Source organism: Aegilops tauschii, chromosome 5 (genome assembly GCF_002575655.3).
Source record: "Aegilops tauschii subsp. strangulata cultivar AL8/78 chromosome 5, Aet v6.0, whole genome shotgun sequence".
In the NCBI taxonomy this organism is placed as follows: Eukaryota; Viridiplantae; Streptophyta; class Magnoliopsida; order Poales; family Poaceae; genus Aegilops; species Aegilops tauschii.
The window spans coordinates 81,011,797-81,030,001 of record NC_053039.3 but is presented as its reverse complement, the minus strand read 5'-3'; the positions used below and the strand labels follow the sequence as shown (position 1 = coordinate 81,030,001).

Genomic DNA, 18,205 nt, shown 5'->3' with positions numbered 1-18,205 from the left:
CCAAAATGAGCATCCTTCGTCCTACACAAAAGAATGAGCAAGCTCGAAGTGAGCCACCGCAATTTAGCTAAAGAATGAACTGTGAAACGAGCTACCGCAAGTGCACGTACCCCGTCATTTTTGCATTTGAAGAACACCCATCCGGGGTGCTTCGGCGTGCTCGAAGTGAGCCGCAGCACTTTTCGCGTGCAGTCGTCGCACTCTATGAGCGGCATCGGCAAGCCACAAAGACGCTGCGCGAGCACCGAGCCCGGTGGACGGCCGGACGAGTCCATGCCCGCAAACCTTCGGCGACGGCGGGCGGACGAACTCGCACCTGCATGCGGCGATGCGCCCTTGCCTGGGCTGCGGGAGAGGCTCCCCGACCACTCCATCGCTTGGGGCAGCAACCAGTGGCCGGAAAAAGCCAAATCCGGCGGGCCCGCGATGAAGTGCCGCAGATCTGCAAATCCGACGGCCCGCCGACGCAGGGGGGAGGGGGGAAGGCCTCGTGCGCGTGGCGGCCTTCCGGCGTGTTCCTGCCGGCTGCGGTCGCCGGAATCTTGGGCGGCGGCCGGCGGCGACGCGAGAGGGGAGAGGAGAGGTGGTTGGTGGGAGAAAGCGCGGGATGAAATGTCCCCCACCAACCGCTTCCGCTTATATGCAGGGCACCACAGCCGTGAGGGGGAAACCCGCGTTTTCCCGGGTTGGGCTCGGGATTTTGCCGCGCCCCCTAAAATTTTTTGCGGGCCGGGCGGGATGCGGGGTCTGATCGGGCGGGTTTTTCCGCCCCGGCCCGCATTTTGGCGGTTATTTTACCGGCCGGGGCGGGATGTGGGGTCTGCTAGAGTTTCTCTTAGCTCACAAGTAAAACATATTCCTATCTCATTATTCCTGCAGACCATACCAAAAAAGTTCACAAACAATGTAAGAGGGCAGCTATATGAAGAAATCAGGCTAGAAGTGCCAGATGGCCAAACTTGTTAGCCGCCCAATGCAGTAACTCTCATGCAATGCCCTTCTGAAGCCAAATCAGCCAGCCATCTACATACAGAGATTACAACCTTAGATGATTCCTGTGTTTTCTGTTGAGTTTTGTGTGCTGAAGTTTTCAAGTTTTGAGTGAGATCACGATGGATGAAGGAATAAGGAGTGGAAAGAGTCTAAGCTTAGGGATGCCTGAGGCATCCCAAGGTAATATTCAAGGACACCCAAGCATCTAAGCTTGGGGATGCCCCGGAAGGCATCCCTTCTTTCTTCTACCAACTATCGGTAATATTAATGGAGCTATATTTTTATTCATCACATGATATGAGTTTTGCTTGGAGCGTCATGAATTATATGAGTCTTTGCTTTGTTTGCTTTTTAGTTTGCCAAAATAAAAAATCCAATGTTTTTTTGCATGGTAGATAATTTGATGCATGAGGCGCACTCTAAATTTCAAATCATTTGAACATATGAGTAGCTCTCAGCAAAAAAAAATTAAGTCAAAGCAGTACACGAACAATAAACTTTTTTACAGAATCTAATTTTTTTTGCCGAGAGCTACTCAGATGTCCAAATGATATGAAATTTGGAGCGAACCTCACGCACCAAATTATCTACCATGCCAAAATAATTTTAATTTTTTTGAATTTTTCTAGATTTTTTTGAATTTTTCTTCAGCGTGGGTGCTGGGCACCGAATGGCCGCTCTCTAATTCTTTCAAATATTTTGTGGATACTACATACAATCCTACTTGAGTATCTGAAAATTATTTTTGCCAATTGTTTGGACCAAATTATAACACACTTGTAGTACAATTTTGAATTATTTTCTTCAAATGTCATGAAATTCATACAATCAATGGAATATAGCAAAAAACTTCAAAAATTCAAAATCTTTTGGCAATATGGTCTACTTTGTGTGAAAATTGGATAAGTGAACTTTTGCATCTTATTTGTGCTACTTGCTTCACACATATGAAAACCTCTTTTGGCACTTGAAAAATAAAAAAATATTTGTTTTCAACAAAATTGTAAAGAATGAAGTGAAAACTTGTTCTTTCATTGATCAATAACTCAGGTATTTATACAAGGTCCCGTCTCTTCGGGAAGTCGGTAACAAGAGGAGGCACCTGTAGGAGGCGTCCCTTAGATGAAAAGATGCCTGTTCGTAGGGAACATGTGCCTATATACAAAGAAGGCGTCTGTAGTGCTTTGGGCATAAAGTAACTGCTTATGGCAGTTATAATCTAATTCTAACACTCCCCCTTGCACAAAGTTTCTTCTTGTATTTCTTGTATGAACTTGAATTCCTTGTATAATCTTGAAAACCTTCGTCTTGATCACAAGTGTATATTATCTTGATTAACTCCTCCAAAAACCCCGTGGGAAAAATATGAGGAGAGTAGTGTGTATAATATGTTGCTAAAACTCCTTTAAACCCAGTGGAAACATAAGGAGAAAATGGTGCAACATATAATGATTATAGCCTCTGTTAACTCGATATGAAGTATATTCATAGAATTTAGAGGACAATAAATATGTCGTATATACTTTGCTAAAACCCCGGTGGGGAAAACGGAAAGCATGACATATTATCTCATGTTGATATTACCTCATTAAAAACCTTTATGAGAACCTGTAAAGTAAACTCATGAAGGGAAAAAGAGTATAATATGATGCTTTGAAGAGGAACAATCCAGGAAGGTACTCCCCCTGATTCTTGCAAATTCTGAAGCCGTCACATACCAATCCCATGAATCTATCTCTGGAATGTAAAAGTTGGTAGAGACTTGATGAACAAATCAGTAACATGATTTGACTTGCAAGATATGTAATATAGTGATATTGCTTATTATGTAACCTGTTTGCATCTGGGCAATACAAGAAACATTATCTTTGAGATAATGGTTGGTGGATGTAGCCATGAGGTCTGTTTCGAATACTCTTCATGAGAGGGCTACCACACCTAGTAGGAACACTAAGCTTATCTACGATCTGACATAGTGGGGATCTGATCGATGTATCCAATGATATCGGTGTTCACATTTCTGTGAAAATGAAAAATCAGGACAAGATGTTTGATGCCCTGGAGATATCGAAAAATATTCTTAAGTACCAACCAATTGTGTTTGGTGGATCCAATGGCATTATGGAACATTGAGTCCCAATATCTCATTTCCATCATCTCATGGTCTAAATAGATTTTTCTGTACGTCTAGAGAGTGAACTACCATGAGAGTTATGGGTGGAAAAGATTTGTCCACAATGAATTTCTTCAATATATTATGGATATAGACAACATAGTATACCATAATGTATGAATGAAGGTGCTCGATTTGTAGTAACGAGTGGTATTTTGGTTTACCCAAATCCTTCATTTTAAACTCCGTCATTTAGATGATTACATGTGTCGTCATTGTAGACACGCAAACATGAATAATCATAATTGTAGGAGTAATCCTTGTGTGTAAGGAACTCACTACGTCGGTTGTACCATATGTACCGACAACAATAAGTCGTATGGTGACTTACTGATTTTTACACAATGTATGTTGCATTTTGTACTTCGATTCAGAACTGAGATTACATCGGAAACCAATCATATATGTCTGAATCTAGTGAGCCACATGGATATGTGATCACTACATCTATCAACTGCAGAGATAGATGATTTTGTACTGCCAATGATATAAGTTATCGGAAAGAGATTCCATCTCTAGAGAATAGTTGGGTATCTGCGTGAACCCTTGTGCTACAATACTTGCTCTATGTTTCACCACCTCATTGTTCTCAATTCTGTTTCCAGAAGAAAACGGGTGTAGGTATTGCTTATGAATACCTTCCCATTATCGAGCAATATTATTTTTACCTAGATTATGCCCTTTGCTTGAGTTCAGTTCGAGTGTTGTTCACACTTTGCCATGGCCATGGTCTTTGGATCTGAATCACTTGAAAGGTTTTTTCAATATAGTTGAGAAATGTATGTTGACAATTGTAGACTTCCGGTTACATGTTTCTTCAGAATCTATATATCAATATATAGTTGATGGAAATATTGTTACCCATGGTGACTGCTCGCGATTTCCTAATGCGATTGAGTCGGGTATTCCGATGTCCCGGTCATTGTGTGCACTATGACCTGGGTTGGTGGAGGTTTCCCGTCCACTGGGTGTATACTACCCATTAGATGTCTGTCAACGTGAAGTTGACTTGCATTTACTGATTCACAGGCCTTGATATCCTTACTTGCGAGAAGCTGAATCCTGATGTATTTCTGCCATACATCTCCCCTTGTTGCATTGAACGGGGAGTGGAGTGGATTTTGCTGGTACCTCCACTATCTCAGGCGTACTTTTGCAGGATTTTAGGATTGTGTGACACCATTATAGTCAGTAAATGAATCTGACAGGTTATTTGCAATGTGTTGCAAATCTTCTGAACGCATGGTTCAGATCTTTGAGTACGTGGATTTGAGGCAGAAATGTGTTGAACATTCCACTAATTTCCTGGCATTCTTTATGGTACTTGAAATCTCCCCCTAATGCCTGGAAATGTTCCTCATTGAATCAGCATACTGGCCTTGAATAACTCCCCATGCGAGGGGCTTGAGGTATTGATGGAAATACAGTTATTCCTCACATAGATCCCAACTATATGTTGAGGGGCCAATGTTGTATGCCGGGTGGTGATATCGGTATGCAACCGAATTACCGTAGATAGGAAATACTTGGTAGATATCCACATATCAAAGATAGAGGGGAATAATATTATGCAGTTCTGTCATGAGCGTGTAAAACTGCATGACTCAAACGTAAAGTTGGCAAGTTGCAATTCCAAAGTAAAGATAATGCAATGAGCTTAACTTTTTGGATAGGATTCTACCAAACCATTTTGAGTCTAGACATTAGGACAAATTGCTAAACTTCAATCCAAAAAGCCATAGAGAAGGCCCTCAAGGAGAATTCTGCAATGTTATCCATTCGATTTGCTTGAAATCGATGTCAGGATAATGAGCCAATGGTTTCGTCTGAATAAAGCACACACTTAAATACCTGAATAGTCTACTCAATGGCTAGGAAGAGCCACTTACCTCGACTTGATGCATTCAAGGAGTCTGAGTGGTTCAGCGTCGACTTTAAGGTGTGCGAGCCTTAAAATTAGCTTCCGTGTGTCACTTGTAGTGCACATATAATCCAAATGTTATTAGAGTTTAGCATCATAATAATCATAAACTATTGGAATTACTGATAGTTTCGGTTTCAACCCAATGTCTCGATGACCAAGGCGAGTATGCCAAGTTTGTCATGTACAAGACACTCTGGAAAACTATCTCGTACACAACATGTGCTACGAGTTGTGTTGTATGTGTAGTACAATCCAAATGATACACAAAGAGTGTGCTTGCCATATCCGTTGCATATGGTAAAGATAAGTTATTTCTCTTTGTTGTCATCATAAGTTTCGCTATGGAAACTATTTTGACGGATACCTTCATAGTTTAGTAGGGTACGAGTTAAACCTGGGAAGCAATAAAGCGTCCACATGTTACTCGAGTACCCACAGGGATAGTAAATATGACTCGAGTTGAGCCAACAAATACCGCATCGCGTCTAGCGATTTAAATATCTCCTTTCTCTCAATGAGAGTGGAAACACTGGACTTCCCAGAGTATAAAGTTTGTGGTGCATATGTCCACAAGGCATATATCATTTTTCATCGGATTGACTCCCGTAGAAATTTATATATAGACATGAAGATTCTCAATATAAAAATCACTATCAGATATATAGAATACATACAAATGTATTTGTATCAAAGTGCTGATACAGTTTATTGTGATATACAATATATAATGACAACAATAATCATGTTCTTATTAGAACATCATAAATGGACATAAATAAATAGATCACTAAGGAGACTAAGGGACTAAATGTATAGTCTCCAAACATGTCGGTTGATGCATATTCAATCATCATGCTCTCCATGCTCATAGGGTCTCGTGACAGTTTGATGGTGTCAGGTTGAGGGTTTGAAGTGAGTTTCAAACCATTACCCTCGAGGTCCTTTGCATCCCGGTGGCGTGGCTTGGATTGCACGCGCTATACCATGAGATGCAAAACTGATCTTGATGTCCTTGACCCGCTTAAGTAAGTTGTGGCCATTGAGGGCAAGAGCCTCAAATTGTTAGCCATTGATTACTTATAGGGGCAACCCAGAGATAATTAATTTACAAGAAGTAAATTAAAAACCATCATGGTTTTGTAATAAGAATGCAAAAATTTCTCTCAAGTGTATAACTTGAAAACGCTCAACCTCAATTATGGGAACATAACACCTTGAAGATCATACAGATCTCACAGTAATAGAAATAGTCTGCACATGGGCAGTAGATCCAACTCATTACCTTGTGTTTTCCTAATATAATGAGGGAGATGTTATTGTCAAAAATTTACAAGTTTGTTTTGCGGGAGAAATCAATCTCGACCGCTATGACATGTTCATGAAGAATGGCAATGTGGTAAACACATAGAACATATCATCTCCGGTGAAAAACTGGTAATTTATTTATATTGCAGATCGCGTAATATAAATACATCTTAATGTTGCAAAATTAGTAGATTTCAAGAAGATGGCTCGAAATCATTAGTGTGAATCTCAAATTGCTAAAGATGACACCTTGAATTTTGCATATGTATTTGCAAGAAATTGAAAATCTCAATTGCAAATAGATGTATTATTCTCGACATGTGTTTAACATGGAAATAGATACATTATAGAAATATTCCGGAATACTGCATACTCAATAGAGAAACAGTACTATAAAGGTACTGAATATATTTTGCAAGAGATTTGAAATCTCAACTGCAAATAGATGCAATTAATCTCGACACGTGGCAAACATGAAAATATATTACATTAATTTAGGATTTGAAATACATCGGCACTCAACAGAAAACAGTACTAAAATAGTTGTACTGAAGGACGGGGCGTCGACCCGTTGGCTGGGCAGCTGAGGTTGCTGCCAGCCCACCCGAGTTCGAGTTCCGGCACGGACACCCGGTGCTCACGGAGTTTCTCCTATAAAGAAAAGCCAACGAGGATTAGCTCTTGGGTTGGTCTCATTTTGTTTAAAATAGTTGTACTGAATTTAACAACCTAAACAGGAATAAAACTACTGCTTGAACTAGTGTTATTTGCTCACATAGTGAAATAGTACTAATGCATCGATCAAGCAAATAGCAAATAAAGAAATCCCGTTGATGCCTACCGTCGGCAGCACATGGGTGCCCAGCGACAACACATGGGCTCCAGGCCACGTAGGGCAATCCGGCGCTGGTCAAAGGAGTGGATAAGGAGAGCCAACCCAAGGAAAAAAATCCCAGCGATTCATCCCCAAAACTCTCGATAGCACCGAGACGGACATCGCCATGGCCGCATTACAGGCGACGGGAGGAGCTCCCACCGCGCCTGTCCTCGTCGGAGGATCCTCCGGGTAGTGGAGTGCCCGGCGCGACGCTGTTGGAGACGCCATTCGCGAGCCCAAGCGCGGCCGGGCTCCACGCGCCGGCACGGCGGCCTCGGCCGCAGCCGCTTGAAGGCGAAGCCGACGGCGGGCTGGAGAGGGTGGCCGGCGTCAGGGACGGTAGGCGCGGTGGCGGCCACGGGCACGGCCGGGCGGCGGCTAGTCGAGGCTGGGCGGCCACGGGCACGGCCGGGCGGAGCGGGAGCGGCAGCCGACCTGGAGGCCGTAGTCCCGCAGCGGAGGTCTGCCCGAGGGCCGCGGCCGCAGACGACGCCGCCTCCACAGCTCGGGAAGGGCTCGTCACGCACGTCCACCGCGGCGTGCATCGGCACAGGGGTGAAGCAAGATGGGGCGTGGCTACAGCCGGCGGCCTCATCTGCGGCAGTCGCCGTCGGTGGCGCGAACCTATCCACCAGCGGAGGAGGGGGTGGAGGCGTAGTCCAGGGAACTGGTGCAGGCGCGGCGGCGTCCGCGTGCACCATTGGGGCGCTCGGGCCGGCCACCAGCAAGGGGTCAAACCGCATGTTCACCGGCGGTGCATGAGCAGCGGCATCGAGGCTGTGTCCAGCGGCGCAGGAGCCTGCGGCCATATCACCACCACGTGCGCCTCGTCCAGCGGCGTGACGGCCGAACTGACGGATGGCTTGCATGCGGCAATGAGCGACGAGACGGCAACGAGGGCCGTCCTCGTGGCTGAGGCGAAGGAAGGAACGAGATGAGGCCGAACATCTTACCATCGGCGAGTGCTCGCTCCCTTCCTCTCGTTGGTTTTGCTCTTCGGTAGAACTAACGTGGCTGATAACGTGTAAAGAATGAAGTGAAAACTTGTTCTTTCATTGATGAAAAGATGCCTGTTCGTAGGAGGAGGTATTTATACAAGGTCCCGTCTCTTCGGGAAGTCGGTAACAAGAGGAGGCGTCTCTTAGATGAAAAGATGCCTGTTCGTAGGGAACAGGTGCCTATATACAAAGAAGGCGTATGTAGCGCTTTGGGCATAAAGTAACTTCTTATGGCAGTTATAATCTAATTCTAACAAAAATGTCCTATTTATCACTTTCCTGGAAAGTAGTACACATAAAAAGACTCCATGCAAAATGATTGTATTTTTTGAATTTGTTTTCATTTTCATTCACTTTTTGCAAAAAAATGGGGTCAACATTATCAGCATGGCTATTCATAGAAAGGGGTTGAATCTTTCAATTTTTTTGTGAATACTGCATATAATCCCACCTAAGTACCTTAAAAGGATTTTCCCCACTTTTTGTAACCAAACTATGACACACGTGTAGTTCAATTTTGAATTACTTTTGGTAAATGTCTAGAAATTTGTATAATCAATGGAATATAGCAAAAAGGCTCAAAAACTCAAAATATTTTGACAGTAGGCCTCTAATATGGTCCATTTCATGTGAAAAATGCAAAAAATCAATTTTCAATCTTATCTGTGGTACCTGCTTCACGAAAACACCATTTTTGGCACTTGAAAAATGATTTTTTTTACTTTATACCAAAATTTGGAATCTCCCTTTGGCATGGCAAGCCCCATGTTTGTGCCAAATATCGTCACCTTATATGGAAATATGACATGGATATAGCCATGATCTTGGTCATTTGGCTTGAAAGCCATGAACCTTCATAGATGGTAGTCCATTTTCTGAACATTTTTTTAAAATAACCATTGTATTCCTAGTTTATCATTTTTCCTGGAAAGTAGTACACATAAAAGGACTTTATGCAAAAGGATTGCATTTTTTGATTTTTTTTCATTTTCTTTTGCAAAATGGAGTCAACATTGTCAGCATGGCTATTCATAGAAAGGGGATGAATGTCTCAACTTTTTTTGTGAATACCGCATATAATCCTACCTAAGTACCTTAAAATTATTTTTTCCACTTTTTGTAACTCAACTATGACACACTTGTAGTTCAATTTTGAATTACTTTCAGTAAATGTCCAGAAATTCATTTAATCAATGGAATATAGCAAAAAAGCTCAAAAACTCAAAATCTTCCGGCAGTAGGCCTCTAATATTGCCCATTTCATGTGAACATTGCAAAAGTTCAATTGCCAATCTTTTCTGTTGTACTTGCTTCACAAAAAATATATTTTTGGCACTTGAAAAATGATTTATTTACTTTTATAACAAAATTTTGGAATCTCCCTTTAGCAATCTTATTTGGCATGGTAAGGCCCATGTTTGTGACAAATATTGTCACCTTATAGGGAAATATGACATGGATATAGCCATGATGTTGGTCATTTGGCTTGAAAGCCATGAACCTTCATAGATGATAGTCCATTTTGTGAACACTTCTTTTGAATAATCATTGTATTCCTAGTTTATCATTTTTCCTGGAAAGTAGTACACATAAAAGGACTCCATATGCAAAAGGTTTGCATGTTTTTGAATCTTTTTTCATTTTTCAACATTGTCATCATGACTATTCATAGAAAGGGGTTGAATCTTTCAATTTTTTTGTGAATACTGCATATAATCTATGGAAATATGATATGGATATGGTCCATTTCTTGTGAAATTTGAAAATTTCAAATTTCAATCTTATTTTTAGATTACGGCGGCCGGAGTCGGGGATGAAGTGGTCGATTCGGTTTTACACTACATCAAAGCACATACGACTCACGAGGATGGTGAGGCGGCCTTGGAGGTGCTCTCAATTCGTTGGGGTGGTTGGAGACGAGTGCGCGACTCCGACCAAGCCGACACTAGGGTTCCACCAGGAGGAGATAGCAGACATGGAGATGGAGCGTGCGAGCAAGGGCGAGAGAGAGAAGAGCGAGGAGGGCGTCCTTGACGTGGGAGTCTGCAGGCTGCCTCCAGCCACTGAGCCACCTTTGCGATGTCCAGTGGCCACCGGCATGGCCAGAGAGATAGGGAGCTTTTTTTCTTCCGATTTCCCCTTGCACTATTGGTTCCACATGTAATAGATATATATATATATATAGAGAGAGAGAGAAAGAGAGAGAGAGAGAAGATGACGAGGTGATTCGGTGCCCAAGCTCAGCTGCACCTGTGATGAGCAGAAAATTCATAAAAACTAGTAGAATAATCCAAAATATTATGTTTTTTGCCATGGAAGATAATGTGGTGCATGTGGTCTGCTCCAAATTTCAGATCATTTGGACATGTGAGGAGCTCTCGGCAAACAAGACAAATTTGGAGTCTGACGAGGTGATTCGGTGCCCAATCTCAGCTGCACCCATGGTGAGCAGAAAATTCACAAAATAGTACATAAATTCAAAAACTTCCAATTTTTTGCATGGAAGATAATTTCGTGCGTGAGGTGCGCTCCAAATTTCAAATCATTTGGACATGCAACTAGCTCTCGGCAAAAAAATACAAATTTGGAGTCTGTGAAAAAGTTTACTGTTCATGTATTTTTCTTACCGAATTTGTCTTTTTTTTCTGAGATAAACTCATGTGTCCAAATCATGTGAAATTTGGTGCGCACCTCACACACTAAACTGTCTTCCATGCAAAATATTTGGATTTTTTGAATTTTTTGGTATTTGTTTTGAGCTTTCTCCTCACAGGGTGCAGATGAGCCTAGGCTAAAAAAAATGGATATTCAAAGAGAGGAGTGGGTTTGTTTTTTAGCAAGGGCCCGTTGACATGTCAACATTTTAAGCGGCCCCACGTGTCAACATTTTTAATGGTCCCACTCGTCATGAACTCGTCCATCTAACGGTCAGCGGGATTGACCCAACGGAAATGCTCCGTTCAGCCTTTTGTGAGCAGGTGGTGGAGTTGGGAGGGGAAAAGTGAGCAAAGTTAGTTGGCTTGGACAAAACTGAGAACCGGGGGCACGAAAATAGAAATCCATCTATCACAATAATCACCTTCCAACAAATTTTACACGCACTTTATTTTTAGTTTATTATCTACCACATTATCTTTTATTTGTCTTGTGCAACTAGCAATTCTAGCATGGTTGATACCTTTGTTAGCACTATTCGGGACACAAGTGAACTTTTATTTGTGTTGCAGAAATTATGCTTATTGCAGTGGATTCATACCTTGGTTTCTCAGCAAGGGAAATCTTTCTACTTACGATAAACTCCTGCTCTTGGGAGTGCAACTAGCTGTTAGGCTATATACCTAGCAGTGACCAGTTCCTAAAAGTGCAAAAAATTCCTATGATGTATTTTGGTAATTAATGTCAACATATCTTAAGGGACTAAGATTTTACTAGATTTAGCTTATTTTTGGAAAGTTCCCTTAGGTTGAAACAAAGGAGATGTAAGGTGACACCCATACATTCTCATGAAGACAAGTGTTGGAAAGCCAAGGGCTTAGCCTCTTTATTTTAGTGATCCAAGATCTGTAACACCCGGATAATTAAGCTACAGTGAAACTCTGTCAATGATACCACGTCACCTCCGATACAAATTCGGGTGTTACAGATAATATTTGCTAATCGTGTTAGTTAAAAAACTGATTTAAATTCAGATTCAAAATAGGGCAAACAACAAAAGTTTTCAAATATTGAAACTAAAATATTCAGGATGTGACATAATTAAATATACTAAATTAGGTACAACTTTTATATTTTTCTAAAACTAAAATATTTATAAACTAAGAGAAAACAATAAAAGAAAATATAAATAAAAAGAATAGAACAAAACAGTAAACAAAAAAAATAAAGGAAAAGGGAAAACCCACGGGCCAACTGGGCCAACGGCCCAGCCGGCCCGCCCCCTGCCGTCCCCTTCCCTGTTCCCCCGACCAGGGTCGGAACAGGGGCACGTCCCCGCCCGACCACCTCATCGTCGACGGCGGGCGGATAAGAACGCCACGCCCATGCCTCCTCGGGTTCTCCTCCCCACTCCACCTCGCTCTCCCTCTCGGCCTCTCTCCCCCTCCTCAGATCCGCCCCATCCGAACGCTCCCATGGCCGTGGTCGTCGGGTAGCCGAGGCCACCTTCCTCATCGCACCGCATCGCTGTGTCCATCAGCTCCGCCGACGTCCTCTTCGTCTACCTCGCCACTGGATCGGAGACGGGAGGCCACCTCATCGACGCCCGCACCAACTTCTTCCTCCTCGGCCACCACCGCCATCCCTGTCGATTCCGGCTACCCCGCGCCTCCCCCGAGCCCACGCTAGCACAACTACAGGCTCGCGGTGAGCCTCCGCTTCCTTTCCCCTCTCTGTTTCATCCCGCCGACGAGCTCCTGGGGACCCAGGGAAGCTCGTGTGCCCCGTAGTCGCCGATCTATCGAGCTCCGCCCTCTGACCACCGCCACTGTCGCGCCTGCCTCCGGCCACCGCTCCCTCCCGCTTCCCCGCTCCGCAGTTCTACTGTTCCGGTTGCTGAGCCCTACTCGCTGCTGCGTGCGTCCTACTACGGGTGCCTGCTACTGATGCTTGGTGCTGCTCCACGCGCCGCTTGTTGCTTGCTGCTGCTCCCTGCATGCTGATGATGCTACTGTTGCTGCTTGCCGCACTGCTGTTGCTTCTTTCCTTGCCGCCGCTGCTCGCGCACAACTGCAGTCGCTGCTGCCTGCTCCTCTGCCGTTTTTTTTGAAATAGACGCAGGAGAGCTGTGTATTTCGATTGATTAGAGGAAGCGGTAAAGAAACCAATGCTCGGTTAATTAAGGGAAACCGAGCTAAAACCTTTACAAAGAGCATACCACACCTAGGCTCGAGCACAACAGGACATACAAGAAATGCCTAAAGGCCAAAAAAGACCCCCACGAGCATGTAAGGCGACATCACCGTTCGCCGGAGAGAAACGACATGTCTGACGAAAGAGGAGCGAACATGTGCCTCTCCGATCCTAGAGAGGGCGCCCAACCTGACTCGCATGACGCCACAAGCATGTCGTGTGTGCTCCAAGTGCCACCACCATCACCTCCGATGGACATGCCACCGAGGGGAGCTCCTGCCACACTCCTGCCGACCAATGACCGGCCCTAGACGGATGCACCACCAACGGCTCCAAGCATACCAATACGCTGCCCGCTTCAGATCCACCACACCACCACTACCAAGTGCTCCCGGCAACCGACTTGACTCCAAGGCAATGCTTCCAACAAAGTAATGACGCCAACAGCGCCACCATTACACACGGTTTTCACCAGGAGACAAGAACTCGGAGGAGGGAGAGGTGTCGGATCCCCTCGATGGTGCCTCCAACAAGGCAAAATCACACCAGAAGGCATCATTCGCCACCATCCCACACCAAAGTCGAGCATGACTTTCGTCAGGGAGCCGAGCACCTATGCCGGAGACGGCGTCTCCAACACACCACCACCAAACTGGAGCAGCAGACGCCACCTGCTACACCGCCCAAGAACCAGCCGAAGCGCCGCCAGCGTGCAAGCCAGAGCAACCCAAAGGCCGTGCCCCGACCATGCCACCGCGGACCACCATCCCAGCAAGAAGCCACCACGCAACCTGACTGCAGATAGCCGTTAGCCGACCCACCTCCGGGCCTCCAGCCGCCAAATTCCAGATCCGGCCGCTCCAGGCCAGAGGCCGCCCGCCGCCCGCACCCCTAGCAACAACGCCAGCCATCGATCTGAACCACCTCCAGATCCACCACGCCCGTGGCACCGACGATGTCCCAGCATCACGCCGGACGAGCAGGGCCGCCGGCGAGTGCCCATGCCACCACCACCCTTGCCGGACCAGATCTGAGCAGGGGACGCCCGATCCGCCGCGAGCAGGCACCACGGGCGCCCACCACGCTGCCCCCCCGCAGCCGTAGCGGCGGCACCACCGTCGAGAGCCCCTGGGGCTGCCGCCCAAGCTTCCTGGCGCGGAGCCCACGCCGCAGCACCGCCGCCCGCAGCTCCATGCCTCTGTCGCGTCGCCGCGTAGATCTGAAGGACACCTCGCTGCAGCCCGGTGCCCCGCGCCCGCGCTCCGCGCCCAAAGCTGCCCAGCCGCCACCTTCCTTGGGCCAGCCCGAGCTTCGCTGGGATGAGCCCTCCGGCGGCGGCGGGACGAGAAGATGAGGGGGAGAAAGCTGCGGCGGCTAGGGTTGTTTCCCCCGAGCCGCCAGGGAGGCGACGCGGGAGTCGGGTCCTGGCTGTTTTGGTGGATGCTCCTCTGCTGGTAATTTTCTCACTGCCGGCGTTGCCTGCTGCTGTTGCGGCCATCCCTGCCCGCGCCCGCCTAAGCGGGCTGCGCCGCCCAGGCGCGCCGGGCCACGCCCGCTCCCGTGCCTTCTGCTGCTAGCCTCGGCCGCCATGGCCTCAGTGCCCGTGCGTGCACACCAGCCATGACTGAGCTTTCGTGCGAGTGTGTGCGTGCTGTGTGTTTGGTGTGTGCACTGTAGCGCGTACTAGCTTTTGCAAATCTACACTGGATGCCAATTTGTACAGCAGCAAAACAACAACAAAACCTTTCCGAACGTGGGCAAAAATTATAAGGATGTGTAGTACACTTGTCAAGGTTCAAAACATTTCGTTGGACCAAATTCAAAAGGTGTGAGGTTGAAATGCTATGAAAATGGCAAAAGTCAAGTTCTGTTAAGTGAAAGACTAAAAACAGCTTTATTTTCATGGCTACTTTAGAGCTGTTGGTGATCAAGCTAATGAACTCTAATATGGATAAAAGTGATACTAACATGTAGATCACAGAAAAATCCTCACAATTGATATAATGCACAAAATCATAGGATGTACAGATCAATAGCAATAGCCTCCGGAAAACGGCTAAGTGGTGTTTAAAACTGAGGGCTTCTCAGACTTGGCAGAATTTCGGAGATTTTCAAAAAACTTTGGAAATTCATAGGAATTCAACCGTAGCCCGGATCGAAAAACATTCTCCATGAAAGTTGCTCAGAACGACGAGTCGAACCACCATACGCTACCCACATACCTGCCGGATACCTCTAACTATCCGAACCTGGAACATTCCCCCTCTTGTCACTTGTCCGACATTTGTCCAGAACCGGGAAAACTATCCCGGATGGGTTCCCCCTTCCTCGGTATCGTGTAGCACTGCATTAGGGCACACATAGCACCGCTCATTGTCATGTCATGCATCGTCATGCATATGTTTGCATTATATTTATTGTTTCTTCCCCCTCTTCTCTCGTTAGACACCGAGACCGACGCCGCTGCTACCCAGTACGACTACGGTGTCGACGACCCCTCCTTCTCGACTGAGCTTCCAGGCAAGCCCCCCCTTGATCAACCCGATATCGCCTATTCCTTCTCTCTACTACTTGCATTAGAGTAGTGTAGCATGTTACTGCTTTCGGTTAATCATATTCTACTGCATAGCCTGTCTTTGCTACTACTGTTGTTACCTTTACCTGCAATCCTAAATGCTTAGTATAGGATGCTAGTTTATCATCAGTGGCCGTACATTCTTGTCCGTCTGCCATGCTATACTATCGGGCCATGATCACTCGGGAGGTGATCACGAGTATATACTTATATACATAATATATGGTGCATGTGTTGACTAAAATCGGGTCGGCTCGTAGAGTACCCGCGAGTGATTCACGGATTGGGGGCTGAAAGGACATTTGTCCCGACGACCCTCTGAGTGGATCTTTGCGACGGAGCGACAGGGCGGGTTGAGACCACCTAGGTGAGAGGTGGGCCTGGCGCTGCTCGGTGTCCACGGTTACTTCAAAATAACACGCTTAACGAGATCTTGGTATTTGATCTGAGTCTGGCCACTGGCCCCTATACGCACTAACCAACTACGCGGGAACAGTTATGGGCACTCGACGTCGTGGTATCAGCCGAAGCCTCCTAGACGTCAGCGACTGAGCAACACGCACCGGGTTGGACCGCGTAATGCAACTTCCTTTGTAATGGAGGTTGCTAGGTCTGCTCACCGGCCGCGTACGCAACATACATGTGTGCAATGGGCGATGGGCCCAGACCCCTGCACGCATAGGATTTAGACCGGCGTGCTGACCTCCCTGTTGAGCCTAGGTATGGCTGTGACGTGTTGATCTTTCGAGGCCGGGCATGACCCAGGAAAGTGTATCCAGCCAGAGGGATCGAGCGTGTTGGGTAATGTGGTGCACGCCTGCAGGGAAGTTTATCTATTCGAGTAGTCGTGTCCCTTGGTAAAAGGACGACCCGGAGTTGTACCTCGACCTTATGACAACTAGAACCGGATACCTAATGAAACACACCCTTTCAAGTGCCAGATACAACCCGGTGATCGCTCTCTCACAGGGCGACGAGGAGAGAATCGTCGGGTAGGATTATGCTATGCGATGATACTTGGTTAACTTACCATCTACTCTCTTCTACTGCTTGAAGATGGAGGCCGCCAAAAGTGTAGTCTTCGATAGGACTAGCTATCCCCCTCTTATTTTGGCAGTCTGTAGTTCAGTCCATAGATACTATCCATTTCATTGATACCATTGCATATGTAGTGTAGATCCTTGCTTGCGAGTATTTTGGACGAGTACTCACGGTTGATTTTCTCCCTCTTTTCCCCCTTTTCATTCTTCTCGGTTGTCGCAACTAGATGCTGGAGCCCAGGAGTCAGACGCCACCTTCGACGACTCCTACTACACTGAGGGTGCCTACTACTACGTGCAGGCCGCCGCCGACGACCAGGAGTAGTTTAGGAGGATCCCAGGCAGGAGGCCTGCACCTCTTTCGATCTGTATCCCAGTTTGTGCTAGCCATCTTATGGCAACTTATTAAACTTATGTCTGTACTCAGATGTTGTTGCTTCCGCTGACTCGTCTATGATCGAGCACTTGTATTCAAGCCCTCGAGGCTCCTGGCTTGTATTATGATGCTTGTATGACTTATTTTATTTTAGAGTTATGTTGTGATATCTTCCCGTGAGTCCATGATCTTGATCGTATACGTTTGCGTGTATAATTAGTGTATGATTGAATCTGGGGCGTCCAAGATCACACTAGGCATGCAGATACTATCAAAAGGGGAATGGGGTTGCTAAGCTGTGTTTCTTTCTCTTAGTGATTAAAGATCAAACTCCAACGCCCTCAAAATCTGTCATTTTCTCCACTCTATCTATCTAAATTCACACCTCAGATCTGCTAAGGGTGTGTTTAGTTGAGGAACCAAGTGGAACGGAATGGAATGGTTCCATTCCACAGGAACAGGTTCGTTCCATTCCTGTGTTTGGTACCAACAAAAAAGCGAAACGAGTTGGTTCCGTTCTTATGTTTGGTTGGAGAGATGGAATGAAAAATAGAACCCCATAAAACCCGAAATTTTGGCAGCATTTCATTTGTATTTCAAAGATAAACATCATAACAATATATCCATACATGCATACATGCCAAGTTCACTGCCATACATGAGTTTACAATACCGAATCATCCCGCAACAAGTGCACTACATCCATACATGCCAACTTCACTGCTAGCAGCCAGTTGCCGCCTTCACTGCTCGTTGGCTGCTAGCAGCAGAACCAGATGTACCACCCCTTCATTGCTAGTAGCAGAACTAGACACAGCAGCCGCACCGGTCGTTCCTTGCTCTCCCGCCGTCTTGCTGCAAGTCGCCTCGCCGCTGCAAGTGGCCATCCCTACATGTGGCCGCCGAGCCGCCAGTTGCCGCCCCGCTGCAAGTGGCCGCCCTGCCAGTCCCCACCCTCTGCTAGGTTGCCGCCAAGATCCTGATGCGCACCATGACGGAGGAAAGACGACGGGGACGAGAGGGATTGCGGCGCCGGAGAGGGAGAGAGGGGGCAGATCGAGATCAGGGAGCGACGCGGGAGGGTTGGCGGCGCTGA

General features: G+C 46.2%; 1 long non-coding RNA gene across 1 annotated transcript; it reads right to left on the bottom strand.

Annotated features, from left to right (window-relative positions):
- Positions 1–6,674: 6,674 nt before the first annotated feature.
- LOC141023295 (uncharacterized) lies at positions 6,675–10,682 on the bottom strand. The gene is made up of 2 exons (XR_012184185.1): positions 8,226–10,682; positions 6,675–7,046 (listed from the first exon to the last, which is right to left on the bottom strand). It is a non-coding gene; the product is annotated as an uncharacterized lncRNA (long non-coding RNA).
- Positions 10,683–18,205: the final 7,523 nt, after the last annotated feature.